General features: G+C 41.5%; 1 protein-coding gene across 1 annotated transcript in view; it reads right to left on the reverse strand.

Moving 5' to 3' along the window:
* Positions 1-21,735, reverse strand: part of L3mbtl4 (L3MBTL histone methyl-lysine binding protein 4) — a 335,303-nt gene that overhangs the window by 13,828 nt on the left and 299,740 nt on the right. The gene's annotated exons all lie outside the window — the stretch shown is intronic.

Consider the following 21,735-nt stretch of genomic DNA (forward strand, 5'->3'; position numbering starts at 1 on the left):
CTTCATAATGCAAATGGCAGGTTAAGAAAGCAATAGCTACATAATTTAAAGTTTATTATGATGGTTGGTGTTTTACAAACTGAGCCTAAAGAGTTATTATGCAAATAATTCCACCTCAAATTAATTACAGTTCTTAAAGGGTGAGGCTGACCTGTACTTGACATGGTCAGTTGTATACTTTTTATAATCAGAAAGGCCTAAGCTTTAAGCAATCTGTCTGTCACTGGGATTCTCTATACGATGCTGCTCTTGTGGATCGCAGCAGACATCCTCATATTTACCAAGGCTTGCTGTCTACCCAGATGAAGAGACAGCAAAATTGCCAGTTTCTTCCCAATTCTTATGCTCCAGTTGCAACCAGCAGTAAATTCATCTCCAACTGCTGATTGTCCAATGCTGACCTTTTTAGTATGTAAATAGGTTATCTCTCTTCACATAGTTCTGCCAACAGTATGTAAGGCTGCAGGTTCTGAAAGGAAGCTTCATATCTTCTTGGAAAAGCCAGTATGCTGACATATAAGAGTGTCTTTTAATGAAGTTGTCCCATTGTACAAGGAGCATGTACAAAACAAGCCCTAAAACCCAGGATGGAAGCATCACAGGGCCAGGCTGTGATTATACCAACACAGAAACCTCAGAGAACTTCCCAGGGAAATCCAGAGCCATGGTCTCTTAAGGATTAAGACCTGAGCCAAAGATGGGCTTTATTCTGGAAAAGAATGACTGTATTGCTCAATTCGTTGCTTTTGATGAAATAGTATGGACTTAAACAAACAAACATATGTATCTCAAACCCATGCCTTGGGCAAATTAATGATGTATAATCTCTAAAGTATGCAGGACTCTGAGAAGACACAGTTAATAAATCTTATGTCTCAGGAATAGGAAGATATCAAGGAATGGTGATCATATTTCTGTGATTCACAAATTAAGGCTTCAGGTATTAAACATGTAAAGAAAGAATCACTGAATTCCAAACCAAGGAAATTTTCAACACAATAATTTTGGAAAAGAACTGTTTGCTTTGGATGTTGAGATATTCTCTTGAAAGTATACCTCGTGTGTTTCTTTCAGTACCTGAACTAGGGTTCCTCAGCCCACTGCATTTCATTGTTGAGGCAGATTTCTGGCTCTGGAAGGTGATACATGGGGACTCCCATTGGCTCAGGTAGCAAGACAGCCTTTAGAATTAAAGGCAGGGAACTCTTGCTTTATACTTTTGAATTTAGATTGGCTTGATATTATCTATGGCTTTTGAATATGGTTAACCGTGCCCCTGTTAAATCAAAGCATTCATTTGGAGGGGATTGGAATTTGGATTACTCAAGGAATGAACAAAACTTACTCGGAAGCCCATGAGAACTGTGGGGAACAATTTTAATGCCACAGGAGATCCTACCATGGGCAGTGGAGAAAGATCCACAGCTCTCTGCTGGGCTGTAAAGTCCCTACTGAGTTCCAAGAATTTTCACCAGGTATAAGGGTTAGAGTCTATTCATCTGTAACCTCAAGTCCTAGGGAATTAGTCACATGTTTAACATATGAAATTTTTTTACTGTTATTAATTTTGTTGTATCAATTTCACATCATTGAATAAAAACTTGAAAACTTACTTTCCATGTTTTCAGTTGAATATGGGTATGTTCAACCACAGTCTGAAAACAAACATTAAATAGAAAATTTCAAAAGTGAACAATTCATAAGTTTAAAATCGTGTGATGTTCTGAATAACTTGTTGAAATCTTGTGGCATCTTTCCTGTGATGTGAGTCCTCTCTTTGTCCAGTGTATCCACTCTGTACACACTACCTGCCCGTTAGTTACTCACTAGCTGTTTGTTATCAGATTGACCACTATGGCATAGCAGTGCTTGTGTTCAAGTAACCTTAATTTATTTAATAATGTCCCCAAAGTACAAGTACTGATGCAAAGGAGGCAACAGGGCACAAAACATGGAAGGAGAGATTAACTCTGGTATTAAGTGGCAATGCTGCAGGGCATCTAGGAAAAAACAGAGTATATAGTGGGTTCAATATAGAAGCAGTTTCAAGCATCCACTGGGTCTTGGTATGCCCTGTGGGTAAAGAGGGATTATTGTACTTAAAAAGAGTTAGGTTAGGAAAGGAGCTTCTGAATAACTAGTCTATCATCTCTAAGACATGACTGGAGTTGACTACCATGCAGTGCTGGTGAGAGGGTGAAGGACAAAGCACTCAGCAAGGTCGAAGCTGCTGTAATCACTCAGTGCAGATACTACTCTAAACGCAATCTGAATCTTTGAGACTGGGATTAATGTTTTATAAAGGAAAGTTGCATAACTCCAAATCAACACAATGCAAGACTAATTCTCAGGCAGTGACAAAAGGGAATGTATTTGGGGGGGAGTGTTTCATGGTGACTGTTCTGTATCCTTTGTACCCTTTACCAGGTCTACTTTCTTCCACAACTGATGAGTTTGGAGTGGGACCCTTAGGTTGAGCTGAAGGAGTGCTTAGATGACCTTGCCCCAGAGGAACTGTGGCACAGAGAGGGAAGGTTGGGTTGACCAGATTGCTTGGTTTTGGAGCAGAACAGTGACCTTGAATGAGATGTTTACTGCCTATGCATCCAGGTTTTTCCTCTCTAAAGTGGGTAATAATAGTACTTATACCTCACTGAGTTGCTGTGATTAGAATAGCTCCTAGTATACAATGAGTGTTTAGTGCATGTAAGATATCACAATACTGTTTCAAGATATAAAGGTTGCAACAATAGTGAATGTGGGGACATATAATATGCCCAAAGCCAGTGCAACTAGATGTCCTTGAAACCTATAAAAGCTGAAATCCATACTGAGACTCAGGTTCTTGAGGGCCATGTTCAGATTCACACCCGAGAAGTCCTGGAATGGCAGTGCTGTGGTCAGCAGAACCCTTTGCAGAAGTCCCAGAGGAGAGGAATGAGAGTGGCATCCTCAGGCTTCCCAGGCAAACTAGGACCCATGTGTGGTGGTAGCCTCACAGCACTGCTAAAATTCAGTGGGGCTGGCAGCTTGGAGATTACGTGACTCTTGACAGACTTTTTAAATCAGAGGTTGATTTGCATTAGTTTAAATTCTGTGCATAAAATTAGACTTTTGAAAATATCTGCTTAAAAACTTGCATACATCTTTATAAGATGTGAACACAGTAATTTGAACTTTTCTCTAAACCCAATACAGCTCATATCATATCAGATAGTTGCTAATCAATAAGTTACATAAACCACTGATGAAGGTGTATAAATCATGTGCTGTGTGAGGATTTTCAGTCAGCCATGGGCTGTGTATATGATGTTAGTCCTGTTAGTTTGCTGTAGAGCTAAAAAATTCCTGTTGCCTGATATTTTACTATACTTTTTCTATGTTTAGACATGAAGAGACACAAATACCATCATGTTACAGTTGCCTACAGTATTTAGTATTGTAACATGCAGTACAGGTTTGTAGCCTAGAAGGATCAGACTATACCAACTGTGTAGTAGGCTCTGCCATCAAGGTGTATAAACAACACTTTGTGATGTTTGCATGATAAAATCACCTACTGATGTAATTCTCAGACTGTCAAGTGATACATGACAGTACTGTTCTCAAAATCATTCTCATCACACTAAAAAGTTCAGATTATTCTATCTTGGGGCACTTTGGGTAAATAGGGGCTTCCAGATTGGAAAAGGACATTTACCATCAAGCAGGCAAGAAGGTCACTTGCGCTTCATTCCAGCTCTGCTTCCACCTACCACAGCTGAGGGATATGGGCTGCTTCCCAGTTTCACTGCCTCACTGCAGTAATGACTCTTCCCCAGTTTCCCGAAAAGTCAGCCAAGGAAATTCATCCTACAAACGCAGCCCTCCCACTGGAGGTTTCAACATTCTAATTAATCAAAATGTCCTTTGCACCAGAAAATGAAATGCGTATGAAATCCTGGCTTTGTCTCTGAACCCAGTGTGTGAGTGACAACAAAGGAAGCTATCCCTACATTTAGGATAACCTTTCCCTTCCAGAAAACAAGAGTAGTAACACTTGTCACTCCAGTGGGTTACCATTTGTGGAACTGTTGAAGGATTTTTGCTACCACTTTTTTCATAATGGGTATTTCTTTTGGATTTCATGGCCTTTAAAATTATGATGAAGTGTTTAAGGATTTCATCAAGGTGCTTAGGGATCTGGGCCAACAACTTCAGCTCTGCATCCCACCCCAGGGTCCACTAGAGCAATGGGAGACTTGGCCACAGATCGTGAGTCTCTTCAGGATGACTGGGAGAGGGGAATTCCATTTCCAAGCATGTTTAGGCATTATTGTCCTGCAGAGGCAATACATAATACCCTTTAGAGACATAAGTCTTGTTAGCAGGAAGAAAAGCCCAGTCAGGAGAGAGTTTCTTTCTCTAGTCTATGGAGATGGAGGGAACGGCCAGTTGAGAGTGACATGTGACTTAGAAGCAGCTTTTTCAGTGACCAAACAGGCTTGTGACATGGAGTATAGAACCATATGCTTCCTAATTCCAAATATATATTTCAAGTATTTGGGGTCTAAAGGATTTTATTTCATCTGAAAATAGCATAAAAATGGGTCCCCAATTTCTTCTCTATCCCTCTCACTCATCCCTCTCATATTGCTCTACCCCCACACCAAAGGGAAAAAACATCCTTTATGGAAATGTTCTTTAAAAATATGGCTGTTTCTTCACAAAAGCCTCACACAACAAAACCGAAGCAAGTGAGTCATAGATGGTAAACCAGAGTCTGCATGACTGGGCCTGGAGTTATTTTTAATTCCACTAAAAACAGAGACCCATTTCACAAGTAACCATCTCTTCAATTAAAGGGGGTACAATTCTACTGTGTTCTCTGCTTCAAAAAGATAAAAATTAAAAAAAATAAATAAAAGAGAATTTCAACTGGCCCTGAAATCCAATTATGTGATTTTCTTGCCCACCATATAATCTGTGATAGCTCCCAACTGATTCCATCAATTTATCCAGCACTTGCTGAGAAGTTACTCTGTTCGAGGTACTGGGCTTCCTTAGTGACTTCTGCTGGAGAAGCAAGCAAATGTTCAGAAATGGCTCTTCACTTGGTGATGGTGTTTTCTTCCTGGGTCACCTCTCTTAATGGTCTGCCTACTCTGTGCTTGAAACCATCATTTCTGGGCTATACCAGATTCTTCTCTTGATTGTGATGCTTTTGAACCCACTTGGTCCCTCTTCTTTTCCATTTATTCATCTGCTCTATGGCCCAAAACAAGGGTAAGAGCAGACCAAGAGAAGCTGAAGCATGATTGGCAAGATGATGTCATGCTTGGTAATATGAGCTCATCAAGAACAGACATTTAATTGACAGTGGGCCCTCTGCACTTGCTATTTCTCATATGACAAATCATATCCAAATATGGCATGGCTTGTGTGTTGTACCATGTTCCATTTCTTTACCACATTAATGTTCAGAATTTAAACACTGATATCTGCTGCATGCCATAATGGTTTAGCTATTGATCCTCCCTCATCACAAGCTGCTCTTCATATCTGGTTTCATACTAATGTGGAAGATGAAGCATAGAAAAATCAGGGGTTTCCTCAGGACTGCCCAATGGACTCTCAAGAGAATCAGATGTTGAATTCAGAGCCCAAGATGTTCTAGATCTGTGTCTTATACAGTATGATAGCCACTAGGGACATGTGGCTATGGAGCACTTGAAATGTGGAGTGCAATTTGAGATGTGCCACAGTATGTCTTGGATGTTGATAACTTGGTATTAAAAAGAAGAATGTAAAATAAACCTCCTTAATATTTTTTTGAATCTTGATTTACATGTTGAAATAATATTTTGGGTATGTTGGGTTAAATAAAATTAATTTTACTTGTTTATTATTTTAAATGTGACTACTAGACAATTTCTGTGGCTAGTATTCTTTTTCTATTAGATGGTACAGGTCTGGGAGGGTGTTGAGCCATGTCTCTGTAGAGAAATGCTCCAGGTGCAAGAAGAGACTTGGAGACCGGATGCAATCAATGTTACCCTCGTTGAGATAATGACAAAGGCTGAAGGTGGCCTGTATTCCACCAAGGGCCAGCAACTCCAAGAATGGTAGAAGACTTGAAGTCCTGAGGTCATGGACATTCTCTAGGAGCAGACAAGTCTGCCTGGAGAGAGACTAGCTGAGTTCTCATCTTGGCTCCATAATATTTGCTGTGAGACTCTGAACAATGTATTTCTCTGGCACACAGGTGAGGTTCATAAATAATGTGTTATGTGGATGAATAAATGACCAAATGAGTACATGCATTAGGAAAGCAGGAACTTTTTCAATCAATTACAAAAAGCGACTTTCAAAATGAGGTTAAGAACCATTCACACATAGAGTCACTTTCTCTAACAGTTTTGCTACTCACCCTGAATCACTAAGGACTGAGGGTGTTTATGGCAATCTGGCTGCTCCCTTTTTTCTTGGGGCTTGAGTACTGGTGGAGATAAGCGAGGGCCTGTGGGCTTTGGCACCTCCAGGCTCCCTGCTGCCATCTTCCCAGTTTTCCCCTCAGTCATCCTGTAATAGTCCAGCTCCTCTGAGGCTCTACCTACTGGCTTCCCAATTCCATTCACAACCAGGTGCCTTCCCCTCTTGGGCAGGCTCTGATGCCCAGGGAGAAGTGAATGCCCAACTCTCCACTCAAGCCTGCCTTCCTCCATCTGGTTGAAGTGCCTTTCTCCTCAGTTCTCTATAATAGGACCTCACAGCAAGTTTTTGAAGACCCAAAGGCCAGTAGCCCTTCAGTGCGGGTGGCCTTGTTTCCTCAGTTTACTTTGTGGGTTCCAGAAATGCAGTCAACTCCCTGCTAGGTCCCAAAGTCTTCTCTTTACTCCCTCCAGGACTGTCACTCTTCCCCAGGTCTTCAGGAACTGACACTTGCTTCCTCTCTCTTTCAAGGGCTGCCACCCAGCCTAGCTAGTGTGTGGGACAGTCTTCCTGGCTTCCCTTGCCTGGCTGCCTCCACACAGGCACTTTCTAAAGACTAATTGCCAAATGCAGCTGAATCTGATGGAGTCAGCCACTTAATCAGCAGAGGAAGAGGCAAGCAATCTACTTCCTGGAACAGAAACCAGAAACCAAGGCTGTGAAGTGATCTGGCCTTCAGCTTCAATCTATGAGCACAGGATTTTAGCTCCTTCTTTGGATTTTATTTCAGTAAACACTCCTCAAAGGGGTCCCTGATCCCAGGGTGTCCAGCCTTGGGGTTCCTAAATCCAGAGACCTGTAGTTCAGGTACAGAGGCCCTGGTCTACCCTCAGACCTGATCACTTTCCAGGGGCCTCCCTCTGCCTGTCTGCAAGTGGCTCATGCCCACCCCCCAACTCCAATGCCTCTGCAAGACCCTGCCACTTGCTACACTATGTTAAGACTTTACTTTTCAGTCCCCATTAGCAGAGCATAAATTCAAGGGCAATCATTTCCAATTTATCCACACAGCCACATGATGTAGCACAGATCTGACACATGGTATAGCATAACACAGGTGCTTAATACATGATGTGACTGGTGAGCCATCTGAGGAATTTTACTGCAGAGACAAATAATGCAGTGGCAACAGCTAACGTAGTCTGTGCCAGTGAAAACAATGAGTATCCACCCTGGATTCTCTCATTTGCCAAAGAGACTCATTACTGAAAAGGTCAGGGATTGTTTGTGAAATGAAATCTAACTCACTCCTCAATTAGATGTTTGAGAAGCAGATATTCCTTTACTTCATTTGAACAAAAATGCAGGAAAAATCCATATTAATTTTTGATATGTTAGTCATCCAATAAAAGACTTTAGTACAGGATATTTCTGATGGCTAAAGGGTGACCTTTGAGTTTAATATCTTTTTTTGCCACAGCTTGAGACATATTAATTAACTTCTTTGATTGAATACTACAATTCAGTCACTCAGCATGTATTTTTGAATCCTCTGCAACACCAATCTCCTTCACTTGCAAAGGTGAGATCATAATTGAATCAACATGGGCATGAACTTGACCGGAGAACTGGAGTGGCTCTTCTCAAAGTAGGTATGCTCCCACCTGATAACTTCCTATCCCTGCTCCACACCATGCAGTGTGTGGAACATGCTGTGTGGGGTTAGCATGCACAAATCTGAAAGGCCCTAACACTCACTTCTGTGAGCATAAAGAAGTGAGGTAAGCATACTCAAATTCCAATATGGATGGCAGGACTAGATTAAAAGGGGCAGATGAATTTGGACGTTTGGGTTACCAAAGATGAGACCCGGAGTATTTCAGATTTCAGACATTTTTAAATTTTGGAATATATACATACACATAATGAGATATCTTGGGGATGGAACCCAAATTAACATGAGATTCCTTTATGTCTCATATATACTTTACACATATAGTCTGACCATAATTTTATTCATTATTGATAATTTGGGGCATAGTAAAGTTTTCACTAAGATATCATACTGGTGCTCAAAGTTTCAGATTTTGGAGCATCCTGAATTTGGGGTTTGGGGGTGGGAATGCTCTGCCTGTAGACTCTCTGAAATCAGGGGAGGGTGTGCACCCATGCCTAGGGGAGACTACAGGGCAATGAGAGAGAAAATCGAAGCAGGCCCATTTTCCAGCTCCCACGAGGCAAAGGTTGGGAAGGTGAAATGAACAAATGCAAGTTGTAAGTCTTACCATCTCCACACTGCCTTTGCAGAGTCTACCTCCTGGTATAGTGCCTTCATAGGAGGTGCTCAAGAGCTGTTTTCTGACAACTAACAGGGCAGGTATAGATGGTGGGAAGTGGGCAGAAGAATTTATGTCTCTGGAATGAAGCAAAGACTCAAACTCCCCCTGTGTGCCATGAGTAAATGTCTTGCTGGAATCTGCCTCCATTCTCTATTCCCAACCACTGGGCAAACAATTTGAATAGGAGTCCATAGGTGTTCAGCTTCATCAGAGAATCCTTTGGGTGGAAAGACTCCCAAGGTCTGGTGTGACTCCAAGTTTCTTAGGCTCATGATGAAACACAGCCAACTCAGGGCATAGCATGGTGCCGTCATCCAGTAGCAAGCAACAGGAACAAAAACTGAACCCAATGGAATGACCCTCAGGTGCCAGATTGGAAGTGAGGCATGGTTGTAGATGCAAAGATCTGTCAGCACCAGTGAGACTTGCTCCCCTAGGCCAGCGTCCAATGGAGGTACACAGCCCATTGAACCCCAGAGACTGGCACTGTGGGGCACTATTTTCCTCCTGTCCTTCTCTGAAAAGGGATTTCTCATAGCAATACACAGCATCTGAATTTCCAGACAGGTCCCTGAAAGTATTGTCAGATTTATCTAAAAACTAACATGCTCCAGAGATGCTACTGGGGACCCATGGAAATATGACCAAAGGAGCACCTCAAGCTCCCCAGAAATAACAGTGGCAGGTTCTGCCTGGCAGAGGTAAAAGACACATGCTGCTCTGGGGACACAGGGCTGCTGCTCCCTTTTTCCTCTACCCCTGGCACAGAGAGCTGCCTCTTTCACTGGCAGTGAGCTCAGCACAGATGCTCACTCCTGCATGGTGCCAACGACTCCCCTCATGGATATGCTGACGTGTTCACAGATTTAGAGAAATTATCCTGCTCTGGGGCACTCTGAAGTCCAAGAGGGTTCTCCACATGTCTTGGGGAGCCACCTGTTTTCACAGGCTCAGACACTCCCAGACAGCTCTTCCCATTTGAAAGTGTTTCTCAGTAGAGGATCTTCTACACAGGACAGCCCCAAGGCCATGTGTCTTCCCTCCCACTCTGAGACAGAAAACACTTACCAGAAGCCAGGGCACCCCTCCATGAATTAAAAGCACACATTGCTTCTTAAGTGTTTATCACTCCTCTGCTTGTGATTATTCATTGTTGAAAACATGTAAATAAATTAGTGGACTTCTTTTCATGTTTCACTTTTGCACAGACTCATTGAGGAGCAGCTAATCGGCTGTTTTCTTCTTGCAGGAATCATGAGTATTTCCAAACCTTTTCCTGCTTTGCAGAGAAGCCAGATGCACAACACAAACAGGCCAGGCTGCTCTTCAGGTGGTCCATGGCTTGGTTGATTTGCTTGTCTCTCCTTTGCATACCAAGACTGGCTCAGGAAAAGCCAGCCTCCCTGCAGAGCTGCTTGTGATGTGCCCTATCTGGGCACACCCTGATTCCCTGCTCCTTAGCCCCTCCCACCTGCTGTCCAGGGCTTCCTCTGTGCAAATGGATCAAATGTGTGTCCTCACACATTTTGGCATGAGCCATTCTCCCACTGACTGTCCTCTGGGCTCCTTGGCCTGGTGTCACCTTCTGCTAATTATAGGGAGCAAGTGGGCTGTGAAGATTAGAAAATTATAGGCAGAACAGCAAATAAAATTAAGGCTAGCTTTTTAGTTAAAGAAGAAATTAGTGTTCTTAGTATTTTATAGACTTTAGGCTTTCTTTAAAAATTATAACAATTATGAATAAACAAACAAAAATTATAGCAAATTTAAGAAAATTGACTTGAGCTGGATAAAACACAAAAAAGACTCCATGCTCTTTTTACCTGGTTGAAGTCTTGTCAGAAACTCAGCTCCAAGCTATGCAAAAGCTATTCTGTTCAGCTTTTCTCTCCTAAAATAAATACCATTTGATGCCAATATGCACAGATGATATATCTGACCTTCTCCAATTACCAACATTCGAGAGAATAGAAAGCTTTTAATGGGGGTGTGTGTGTGTGTGTGTGTGTGTGTGTGTGAGAGAGAGAGAGAGAGAGAGAGAGAGAGAGAGAGAGAGAGAGAGAGAAAAGAGAAAAACTAAACACTAAATATTTCAGTGGCAGGAATGAGTACTTGACACAATTTGAAAACAAATAAAGCAAAGAAGCAACGAAGGATTGGTTTGGTCACTATACATTGCATTTCGGCCTCCTTGAGTCTGCCAATAGAGACATCCCCATCCACCCACACGCCACTTGTGGTCACTTCCCACTGAGGCTGCCATCACACACTGGCTTTGCTCTTGCCACCTGTCCTTTTCTCATTCCAGACAGCATGGCCTGAGCAAGCTCTTCTCTTCTTTTAGTTCTTCACACTGCAGAACTAGTATCCCAGACCCACTGAGCTGTGGTGTTTTGTTTCCTGATGACATGTTAGCATGGGAGCAAGGAACTTTCAATTAGTTGGAAGCAAGGTCTCTGTTGCTTGAAATTCACATCCATCAATTAGAATCCCATGAGGAGACATGGAACTAGGTGAATCTCCAACAGAGCCATTCAGAGACTGGGCTTTGTAACCTCCACCAGAGATCCTGGAAAATAGCCCTGGGAAGTTGACAGCATGCTTTTAGAAGGTATAGTCTGAGATACAAGTTCTTTGCAATTTAAAAAACAAACCAGGAAAAATTAAAAAGTGCAGAAGAATTAGGTTTATAACACTATTATATTTACAGTATAAACTGTTTCATTCTACACATTCATAATATCTTGCAAAAAAAACCATGCAAACAGTACACTTATCACATGCATGCTTACAAAGAACAGGAAGCTGTGGGATAAGAAATGATATGCTTGACCCTAGAATTAATGAATTGACTAGGTGAGTATAGAAAAAGACAAAATTTGAAAATTACACTTTTATGAATATTAGAGTTTAACTATTAGGCAGCTACTTTTTATTAGTGCATATTAATTATACAGAATAGTGGGTTTCATTTGGTATATTTGTATATGTGTATGATATATTAAGCAATTACTTTATAACTACTTCAAACCTATCATATTAGAAATTTAAATAACAATGGAAGGGCAATTGAGGACACAGGCTTTCTCACCTAAACAGGAATGTGACCATTTCTTTGGGTCTTTCACTTTCACACATGTACAGTCATAAGAGAAACTGATGAGATTGTGTTTGGAAAGCCTCAAGTTGCTTGTGTCAGAAAGCAACCTGGTATTGTAAATTAAGGCCTGCATTTCCCATGGGAAGAAGACTCCTTATGTGTAATGATATGGCAAGGCTCTTTTTCAAGCAAATGGTACTTGTATTCAAAACCCTGCATTACATCAATGTTGAAAATAACTGCATTTGGAATCAGTAATTTTCTTGGCATGGTTACTTTCCACTTGAAGATACTGTAGTGTCACAGGATGAAGTGATGTTTTAGGGAGTGAATGCTTACAGATCGGCTACTTGCAGCATAACTGGATAACTATTAATGAATTAGAGAATAAGGCAGTAGCACCAACACTTAAAACAGCAAAAAACCCTTTTCTTAATTGCCAACGATAACAGGCAAGCTGTTAATATTTGTGTGTTCATGTGGGTGGGTGGGGATTTTTTTTAAAAGCAGTGTTGGAAAATAAAAGAATTTTAATAAGGCAAGTGTTTGCAGAAGAGTGATTCAGGTGAGCTGTCACCACAAGCTCAAAACCCTGTTGGTTGTGATGGGGAATATTTAGAAACATTCTGCAGAGCTTCTAATAAACCATTTGAAAGAGACAGCACTGAGCCATGATTGAACAGTGACAGAACACATCGGCAAGATGGAAAATGCACCTGAGATAAATGAGAAACAGCAAGTTTCTGAGTCCAATGACCCCTCCATCTTGCCAAATAACCTGGGAATCTTCAGGGAATAAAACTGCCTCTCCTCTCTCAGTCTAACCTCAGGCTGACATTCTCATAGTAACTATTCCTCAATTACACGGTAAGGCTTCATTGTACCACATTTTATTCTACCCTGGGAACAGAAGATCATCTGAAATGTTTTGGAAGGCCATGTACATTTATTAGGACACACCAGTGCCATTCTTTGGGGGATTGCAAGGGTAAATCATGGTGGCCACGTTTCACATGATAGTGCTATGGGGTCCCTTGATGGAGCTACCCCTTTACTTTAGAACATCCTCCACAAGGAAACTATGGTTACAATTTTATGCATCAAAGAAAATGGAAAATCTTCCATGCCTTCCTCTTTTTCATGGTTTCCACTGTGTTATTCAAAATGGAAGATGATGACAAAAGAATATAAAGCCAAAGAAATGCCACACATTCTTATTTATGTAACTGCAATAACATTTAAACATAACTATGGGAAAAGTATATTGAAACATTTCAGAGGCAATGCCATTTCTGATTTTGAAAAGAAAAGGAGTCTGCTTCCCCTATCTTAATGCAGTATTCTAGCAAAGGTGCTGTGGCTGCTTATGTTCTCATTTTGGTTTTGGTGAGAATACTAACTGATAATGCTAGAATAATCTGTATCCATAGTGAATCTGAATTTTGTTTCTAAATTATTTTTGGACGTTGTCTTCCTTGAATCATAGATAATGACTGAAGTGTCTTAAGGAGAATTTTCTTCAGAAGGAAAATTGTATAGGGGTCAAAATCATATTGGTCAATTCTAGGTACAGAAATAAAAAACTGCTGGGTGGCCTTCAAACTACCCTTTCTTAATGACCAAGGAAACATCACTCTTATCTTTTTTTGTGCTCTCTTGAGCTCCATATTGACAGTACCATGGGAAGGAGGAATGATCTAATGAAAGCTTGTATGTGCTAGCAGAAACTAAGCAGCCTATTTATAAACTACTCTGAAATTTAAGTGAAAAGTTCTTACCTACTCCAGGTTCAAATGAGAGAGCAAGGCTTAAATGTGAAGACACAAAGGAGAAGTACAAGCTGGGGAAGAAGTGCATGATGGTTCGAACCAAGAGCATTAATGTCAAAGATCATAACAGGGAGCAGTGGGAGAACGGAGAGTGGACCTTGGCCAAGGCTAACCTGAAGAGCCACAGAGACAAGCCAATGTTGTAGGTAAAGAAGATATTATAAATCCTGGGTTATAAATCCTCCTCACTTCTGCCCCATCCTCTTTCCCTATGTCTTCCCAAGTTGAGCACATCACATACGTCCCCACTGTGTTCGTGCTGAGCTCTCTGGATGCCAGGCAGTTTGAAGCATTTTCAGGGAGGAGAATGAGGCACAGAAAGGGGATAGAAGTTGCTTACGCAATCTGCTAGGAGGCTGGGGATATAGCTCGGGGTGGAGTGCCTGCCTAGCATGCAGGAGGCCCTTGGTTCAATCCCAGTACTTGGGTGGGGGTTGGGAGGAGAATCTGCTAAAAGGCATGGATAGGCAAAATCATGTAGGAGCTGTAGGGCTAAGGGAATTCTATCTGCCTGGAAGGTAGGAATGAAGTCTTAAGGTGTAGTATGTCTGGAGTGGCATTTCAGAGCACAAGAAAACAGGGAAAGGCAATTTGAGGACAAGACAAAGGGCAGAGTATTGAGTAGGGGTAAGGAGTGGGGAGGATGCACCCATGGACCCCAGGGGAGGAGCATATTCAAAGGACTTATTTTTCTGACCCAGATCTGTGGGAAGAATGCTGCTGAGGGTCAAAGAGGGCCATGTGTACTTGTAACTCTGAGCATGTGTGCCAGTGTGTCTGAGACCAGCTCAAAGGATGCTGGGCAATAATTTTCACCACCACCCTTTTCCTTTGCTACCTTCCTTTCCAGGCCAGGAAGCAGGCAACTCCCAGAAATGAAAAGCAAGCCTCTCTCTTCTGTCAGAAGGCAGACTGAACAACGCCTTTGCTGAAGGCAAAGCAGCCTTCAGGTGACCCAGCCTCCAGGATGCCTCACAGAGCAGCTGCCTGGGCATGTGCTAGAGGCTCGGGATGGGAGAGAGGTGGCTGATGCCATCTTTTGACTTCTCTGCGACACAGTAAAGATGCTCTGAAGTGAGAAGAGGAAGAAAGGGAGCAGAGAGAATGTGGGCTTTCTAAAATCAATTTATTTCTCAAAAGTAGAATCCAATATAAGAATTAAGGGACTCATATTAATTGTAACCCATCTGTACTGTGCCGTCTCCCACTTGGCCTGGGAGGGTGGAAATGGAGGAGCAAATGCTGCCATAAATGAGCGGCCCCAAGTGGATGTGCTAAACAGAGGCAGCTACATTTTAGTTTTTGCAGTTTCTATCTTTAGTGTCCACCCACAATGGCAAAACACATTAATGAAATCCCACGCCTCACCTTGGGCATCAGTTCCAACTCCCTCTCTATCTTCAGTTCTGATTATAACAAGGATGGTTCTCTGAATACATCTCCCTCTCTCAGATTGCCTTTTAGTAAAAAATTCATAAAACAACATAGAAATTACTAAAAGTAGGTTAGTGGGAAGGTGGGAAAGAAAATTTTTTTTTTTAAAATTCTAAGCCAAGTACAAGATTTGGGGATTTTGCAAAGGGGAATGATAAACTAGGCCATTCAAATCTATTACACCAATATTTTCTCTGGCAAGAGACAGCTTGGTGGATTTGCATTTGGTTTCACTTTAGGACCTAATTCCTTGTTTAAAGAAAAAAAAAAAAAACCTGGAGGAAAATTTTCCATTAGCTGTAAATTTTACTTAGGTCCAGAGACACATCCTAGCTAACACATATTAAAATCAACAATTAAGCATAATTGCATTAAAATATTAAAACACTGTAAGCTATTAGAAATAATGAGCATTTTTTTTTCATAAAACCACCACATAAATTACTCTGATGCTTTGTCAGACCCCTAATCAAGAAGAGCTGCCAGAAATGGCAGAGATTTTGCTTGCAGGACACTGCCCAGCATTAGTAGATCAGAGTGCTTGGGGCAGGGATGGTTTTTTATTAAGCTGGAGCATTAAAGGAAGCTACCCTGTTAACAGCATCTTTGGATGGATACTCCTGTGCCATAAAAAGCTGAATTCCAAGAGTCATAATAATTATTATAATGTAATTAAAATACAAATAGAATTTTAGGCCATGTGGTAACAGAGATGGCAACAAAATATATTCTGTGGTTGTGGGAAGGGCCCTGCATGACATATTCACAGTGCACGTGTGTGGTATCTTCCAAATTTTTGTTTCTAAAATAGAGAATGTAAATTACATCTAATTTAAGTCATTTAAAAAATCTTAATAAAGCACTTTGAAGAAATATTGCCAAGCCAACTCTTTCTATAGATAAGAAAGGTACATGCTAGGCTACAAAATTATCAGACATCTTTAATCAGTGTCCACAGTGATGAGGCTTCAACAAAATCCTGTCAATGTCTATATAGCTACAGGTGTTTTTAAAAATCAATTTGGCATGTTTCTTTTCTTTTTCTTTTTTTGCATATAAGTTATGCAGAAAGCTAGATCAATGGTTCTCCAGTTAGGTGAGAATCATTTGTGGAGATTTAAAATCTAGTGATCATACTGATTGAATAAGAATTTCTGGGGGTGTGGTTGGGGACTGGGCACTGGTAGTTTTATAGCGTCCCTCTTCCCTGGGTGAGACCTGCTGGTGTAGAGCTCTGTCTTTGTCTTTACTACCAGTTCATTCCTTTCTCTCTTCCCATGGGTGGTGGTGGTGCTTCTGAACAAGGCCCTGAAAGAACGCAGAAAGGAGTCAACTCCACAGAGTCAGATAGAGGTTGCCCTCTAAGAAAACCTAGGTCCTCACATGTGGTATCTATAGGGTCTAACAGGCTATGTAAGGAGCTGTGGGACACACACCCCACTTACAGGTGAGCCCTCAGCTCTAGCCCACTGTGCCATTAGGAATGTGGGCCCAGGGTAGCTCAGTTTTTAAAAGAAGACAGAAATTTGCTTTGTATGTGAAAGTCTCTTGATTTTTAAATGCCTATAATGAATTTTAAAATTTATACAAATTCTGTATTGACCAAATAATCACACATATGACCAAATGTGGCCTAGAACTTGCCACTGTACAGTCTCTGAACTAACATAATATACTATATATAGTAAGCATAAAGCAATAAATATTTTCAGATGCTCCATGAACAAAATCTGGGAAGTTTTAGTTTTTTAAACAATATAGATAAATCTCTATGGCATTGATTTGCAATTTAGTTGTGCTCTCCAGAACCTAATACTGTAACTTATATTAACAGGCCCTCAAAAGAAGTTGGCTAACCAAAGGACAGTGTAACTCCATAGGTGTACAAACATTGTAAAGCAAACATACAAACACCCCCCACCACCACCACCACCACCCAGCCTGACATGCCTAAGCTCTGCTGTGCCACACAGATCCCTTGGGAACCTTGCTCATGTGTGGTTTTAACTGAGATTCTCTGGTTATCACAAGCTCTCAGGTGATGCTGATATCACTGGCCATCATCACTCCATGTAGGACTCTATGCTTATTCCTGGTGGGCAGCACCCTGTCTTTTTTCACTATCACTGGCACAGAGTAGGAGCTCAGGAATGCCAGCTATGCAACCTAGTGAATGAACTGACTTGGAGCGCTCCCATTGCAGGCCCCCAGCAGTGCTGGGCAGGCTCTGCGGGAGGCAGAGTGTGCACTGGGGCTAGGAGATGAGGCAAGATTGAGGTTCTTGCAGTCAAGAGGGGGCAAAGACACAACTGCCTAGACAGGTGGCGGTGAAATGAGCTAGTTATTTCTCACTGGTACCCAAAAGACAAATGGGGTCTCAAGTGAGGGATATGAATGCCCTTGGAGGGGTTGGGTTGTATACTTTTGGCTGTGGGGAGCCAGGAGAGGCTTTTGATCAGAGAAGTTAATGTCCAAGTTTGGATGGTGATGTGATGTGATGGAGACCCACTAGGACAAGACCCTTGTGAAACCTCCTGTTTAGACACTGAGGCTAGTACTGCAGGGAGGTCACTCATCTTTCTGCACTGTCAGTTTTCCACACCGGCTACAGAACAAATCTAAAATGGCAACTATTCCATAGCTCTGCTCTTGCTCAAGTGTCTGGTCATAGATTTCTGAGAGCCTTTTACCTAAAGAAATCTGTCTTGTTACAAGGAATAAGCCTGAAGAATAAAACAATAGAACAAAGAGAAGGCCATGTTTGTCATGCTATTAATTCACATGGGAGACTTCAGGATGCACTGAAACTAGCTTGTAGAAAATATTCTCTCACTTCTAGTAAAATCGAACTTTACCTCCAAACAAATGGAATTTAGTGACAAAAACAGAACCATCTGTTTCTGAATGAAAGGGGCTGGTATTAATGGAAGGTGTACTACTCCCTATGCCCATCATTATTATCTGGCTTATGTGCATGGATAGCAATGGGTCACATTTATGAAATAAAAATGAACTTAGGTCCAGCTATGAACGACATAAACTGGTCTCTCCCTTATCAGGACTGAGATGTTTCACAGAACCATAGTCTTTTGGGAGTAGAAGCAGCTTATGTGCCATTTAGTCTCTTTGTCTCATTTCACTCTTATGAAAACCTTGTGACACTGTCCCTGTTTTTTTCCTGACTAGAATCAAGTATCGCTTCCTGTTTTCCCATAGTCATGCATGCTTCTACGGTAATAATAATTATCATTATTTTTGTCCAAAGCATGCCACTGTGGAAAGAGAAAGCATGGACTTTAAAGCCAGGGAGATTTGGGTTCCAATTCCAGGTTTCTCACTGTCAAGATGTGTAACCTGGGCATTACTTAACCTCTCTTAGCCCCATACTTTCTCCTTCATGAAATGTCATTTCATTTTAGATAGCAAAAATAAATCTTAGCTCTATCCAGAGTTATTACAAATTCTGAGCCTTGAAAGTTTAATAAACAGCCTGAGAATTTCTTTTAAACTTTAGTTTACATTTTCAGACTTTTTTTTTTTTTTGGCAACAAAGAAGCTGACTACCCTTCTGTTCCACTGTTCACCAAGGTACCTTTTACATGATTGAAGCAGTAAATAGTGATGTAAAGATTAAATGAGACATGTATACAGCTATGCCTAGGACTGGAGAAACACATTTTTTTCCTTCCTAATTTCCTTATCAATGTCCCTCTCTCTCTAACCCCATCCTGGGCCTCTGCTCTCCTGTTCCATGGCCTAGCCACAGCCCTGCATGCAGTTGTTTTCTGTCTAGGCTGTTCTTTCCCTTTCTTTGCCCTTGTGTCTTGTCTTGGTGTGGCTGACTCTTACAAGATGAGATTACATGGCATGTCCACAGACAGGCTCTTTCTGCCTTCAAATACCTCCCACACCATGCTTTCAGTCCCTCCTATGGCACATTGTCCCTTTCCATCATTTCCCCTATCACACTCTGTACTTCAATGTGTGTATGTTCTCTGTGTCTCCTACCTAGCCCTCAGCCCAGGGTCTCACATGCAGGGAGGACTAAAAAATATATGTTAAGCAAATGAGTGGATGCACTGTTCATTTCTTTTGGGTGGAATCTCTTATTCAGCTGTAATGATGTACTGGGGACTGCTATTAATAGGCACTTAAAGCTCTGTGAATACTTTAAATGACTCTCCCTAAATCACACCGCAAGTCAGGCACTTGATACCTAATATCTTTTGCCTACACTAGAGCTGCCTGTGATGCCAACCTGTTTATTTTCATACTTATTTTATTCTGTAACTAGAATGGGAAAAGAAGAATATGGTAGAGTTAAAATAATGAAAAATTCATAGCCAGTAGTGTCAAGATTTTTTTTAAATGCACTTAAAATTTTAAGGAATTTGCTCACATTGCCTTTAAAATTTCTGCAATAATATACAAACTTTAGGTATATTAGGGTTTCTGAGAAATACTTCTGGACTGTGGAGCACTTCTCAGTTGGAAAATTCCAGGTCATCTGGAAGTGACACTGGCTGTGGAGTTTGGAGTGGACTCTAGCTCTGCAGGTACCTATGTGCTGAGCCAGGCCAGCTCCTAGGGCCTTGCTGGTATCCTACTGCTCTAGCTGGTGCTTTCTCACACCCTACTCCTGCTCCCCACTCTTACTCAGGGGCCTCTCCTGCAGAGCCCAAGTACTAGGTTTTTACTAACAATACACCCATTCATTCAGGGCTATTCCGGGTGTTTGAGATACAAGAACAGACAGGCTTTGCACTTATGAACTCATGGTCCAGCAGGAAAGGCAAAGATGGAAAGAATTAGTCATGAAAACAACTCAGTGAATGCAATGATGGAGCCATGCCTGGGGTCTAAGGGTGATGCAAGGAGGGCATAATGACGTGCCATGGGACTGGATCCTTGAGTTGTAGGTCTTGGGTGAAGAGAAGTCTGTCAGGTGGATGGGGCTTGGGACCTTTTGATTAGTTATGGGCTATGGGGCTGCATGGTATGTTTGATCTGAGGAGAGCATGAGGTGTGGGACATGAGGCTAGAGAGCAGGGGTTGGGGGCTGCAGAGTGTGGAATCCTGTGAGCACAGTAAGTGTCTAGAACATTTCCCTGAAGGTCCTGTAGCATAGTGGAACTTCATGCATGGAGAACTCTACCAGATTTGGGCTCTGAAAGGATCACTCTAGGGGAAGAGGATGGGTGGTAAAGTGTGAGACTGGGAACAAAATGAGCATTTTATGTTTGAAAGTTCTGAGAAAGACAGCCCTGTGGCCGTGGGCAGTTCTCTTTGCTGCACACATCAGTGTGTTTGGAAGCGGGCCTCCTGTGGGCACCGTCCTGCTTCCACACAGCATTACTTCCCTGTGAGCCTCTCCACAGAGATTTCCGCCTCCAAGTCATTCTTTCCAAAGACAGATCCTTGTCTTTCCAAATGGAATGAACTTTCTAGATACATCTGGGGATAGAGCTAAGCCTGCAGGCTTGGGAACCCCACATGTAGATTTAGACCCCCTACAAATTTCACAAACAAGAGTTTAAAAAATCATGAAATTTGAAAAAGAATATGCATACTATTCTGGGTTATAAAACAGCTTTTGCTTTTTTTAATACTCTTTATTTCTAAACTAAAGTATGATAAGTTAACCTGGAAAACTCTTTTAGAGCAAGTTGATTTAAAAAAAAAATTCCATTATCTTAGGACTAGGCATAATTAGAGCTGTTGATTTATACCAAATGAGTTTTATCACTTATAGTTCACCAAAGAAAATAATTCTGCTGAAGATCCTTCAAACATAAGTTTTTTACAAAATTATGCATTATGGTAATAGTCATTATACAATTCCTTTGGTTGTTTCAGCTTAGATAGTGAAAATAATGAAAAAGTGAAATTGTGATTGTACCATTTCTTCCTACAAGGACACAATGTGAATAATACTGTTTTATTCCTCAATAGTTTTATTCAGATAGCCTAAGAATAGAATTTGCAACAAATTAGAAAAGTTACATATACTTCTAATTGAATATAGTTCTGTAAAGTTAAAATACATGTTTTGCATTAAAAATTTTCAGACTCTATTATATTAGTAAAGTTGAATGAATTAATGAATCAGGGGCTCTCGGGAACCACAGTCTTAAATCAAATCTGTAGAGCCTCCCCAGCTCATCCCATTGGAGCAGCACCTTTTCCTTCCATCCAGTGCTGTGGTAGCCCCTGCCCTCCAGCACCCTCAGTCATGGAAGTCACTCTTTGGACTGCTGGCAGGGCACTGCTTACTGTCCTACTCCAAAACAACTGTAAGCAGCGTGGAGGTTGGACCTACATAGTCTTTCTTACTTCTGCATCTTCAGGGTCTGGTTGACTGCTCAGCACAAAAAACATGCTCAAAACATGGCATCTCTCTGACACCTTTAAAAATATCTTCCTTACTTACATTAAACAAACACACAGCACTTATGACACACCTGTCAATCATCCTATGTTATTATTTTTCCAAATATGACACCTCAAAATTGTCAACAGGGAAGCTCTTGAGGCAGAAATGGGTTAAGGAAGCCACCAGAGGTCACAAAGTCTGTAAGTAGAAGCAGGATCTGAAAACAGGGAGTGAGGGGTCAGACTCTGC

Source organism: Urocitellus parryii, chromosome 13, assembly GCF_045843805.1.
Source record: "Urocitellus parryii isolate mUroPar1 chromosome 13, mUroPar1.hap1, whole genome shotgun sequence".
NCBI lineage: Eukaryota > Metazoa > Chordata > Mammalia > Rodentia > Sciuridae > Urocitellus > Urocitellus parryii.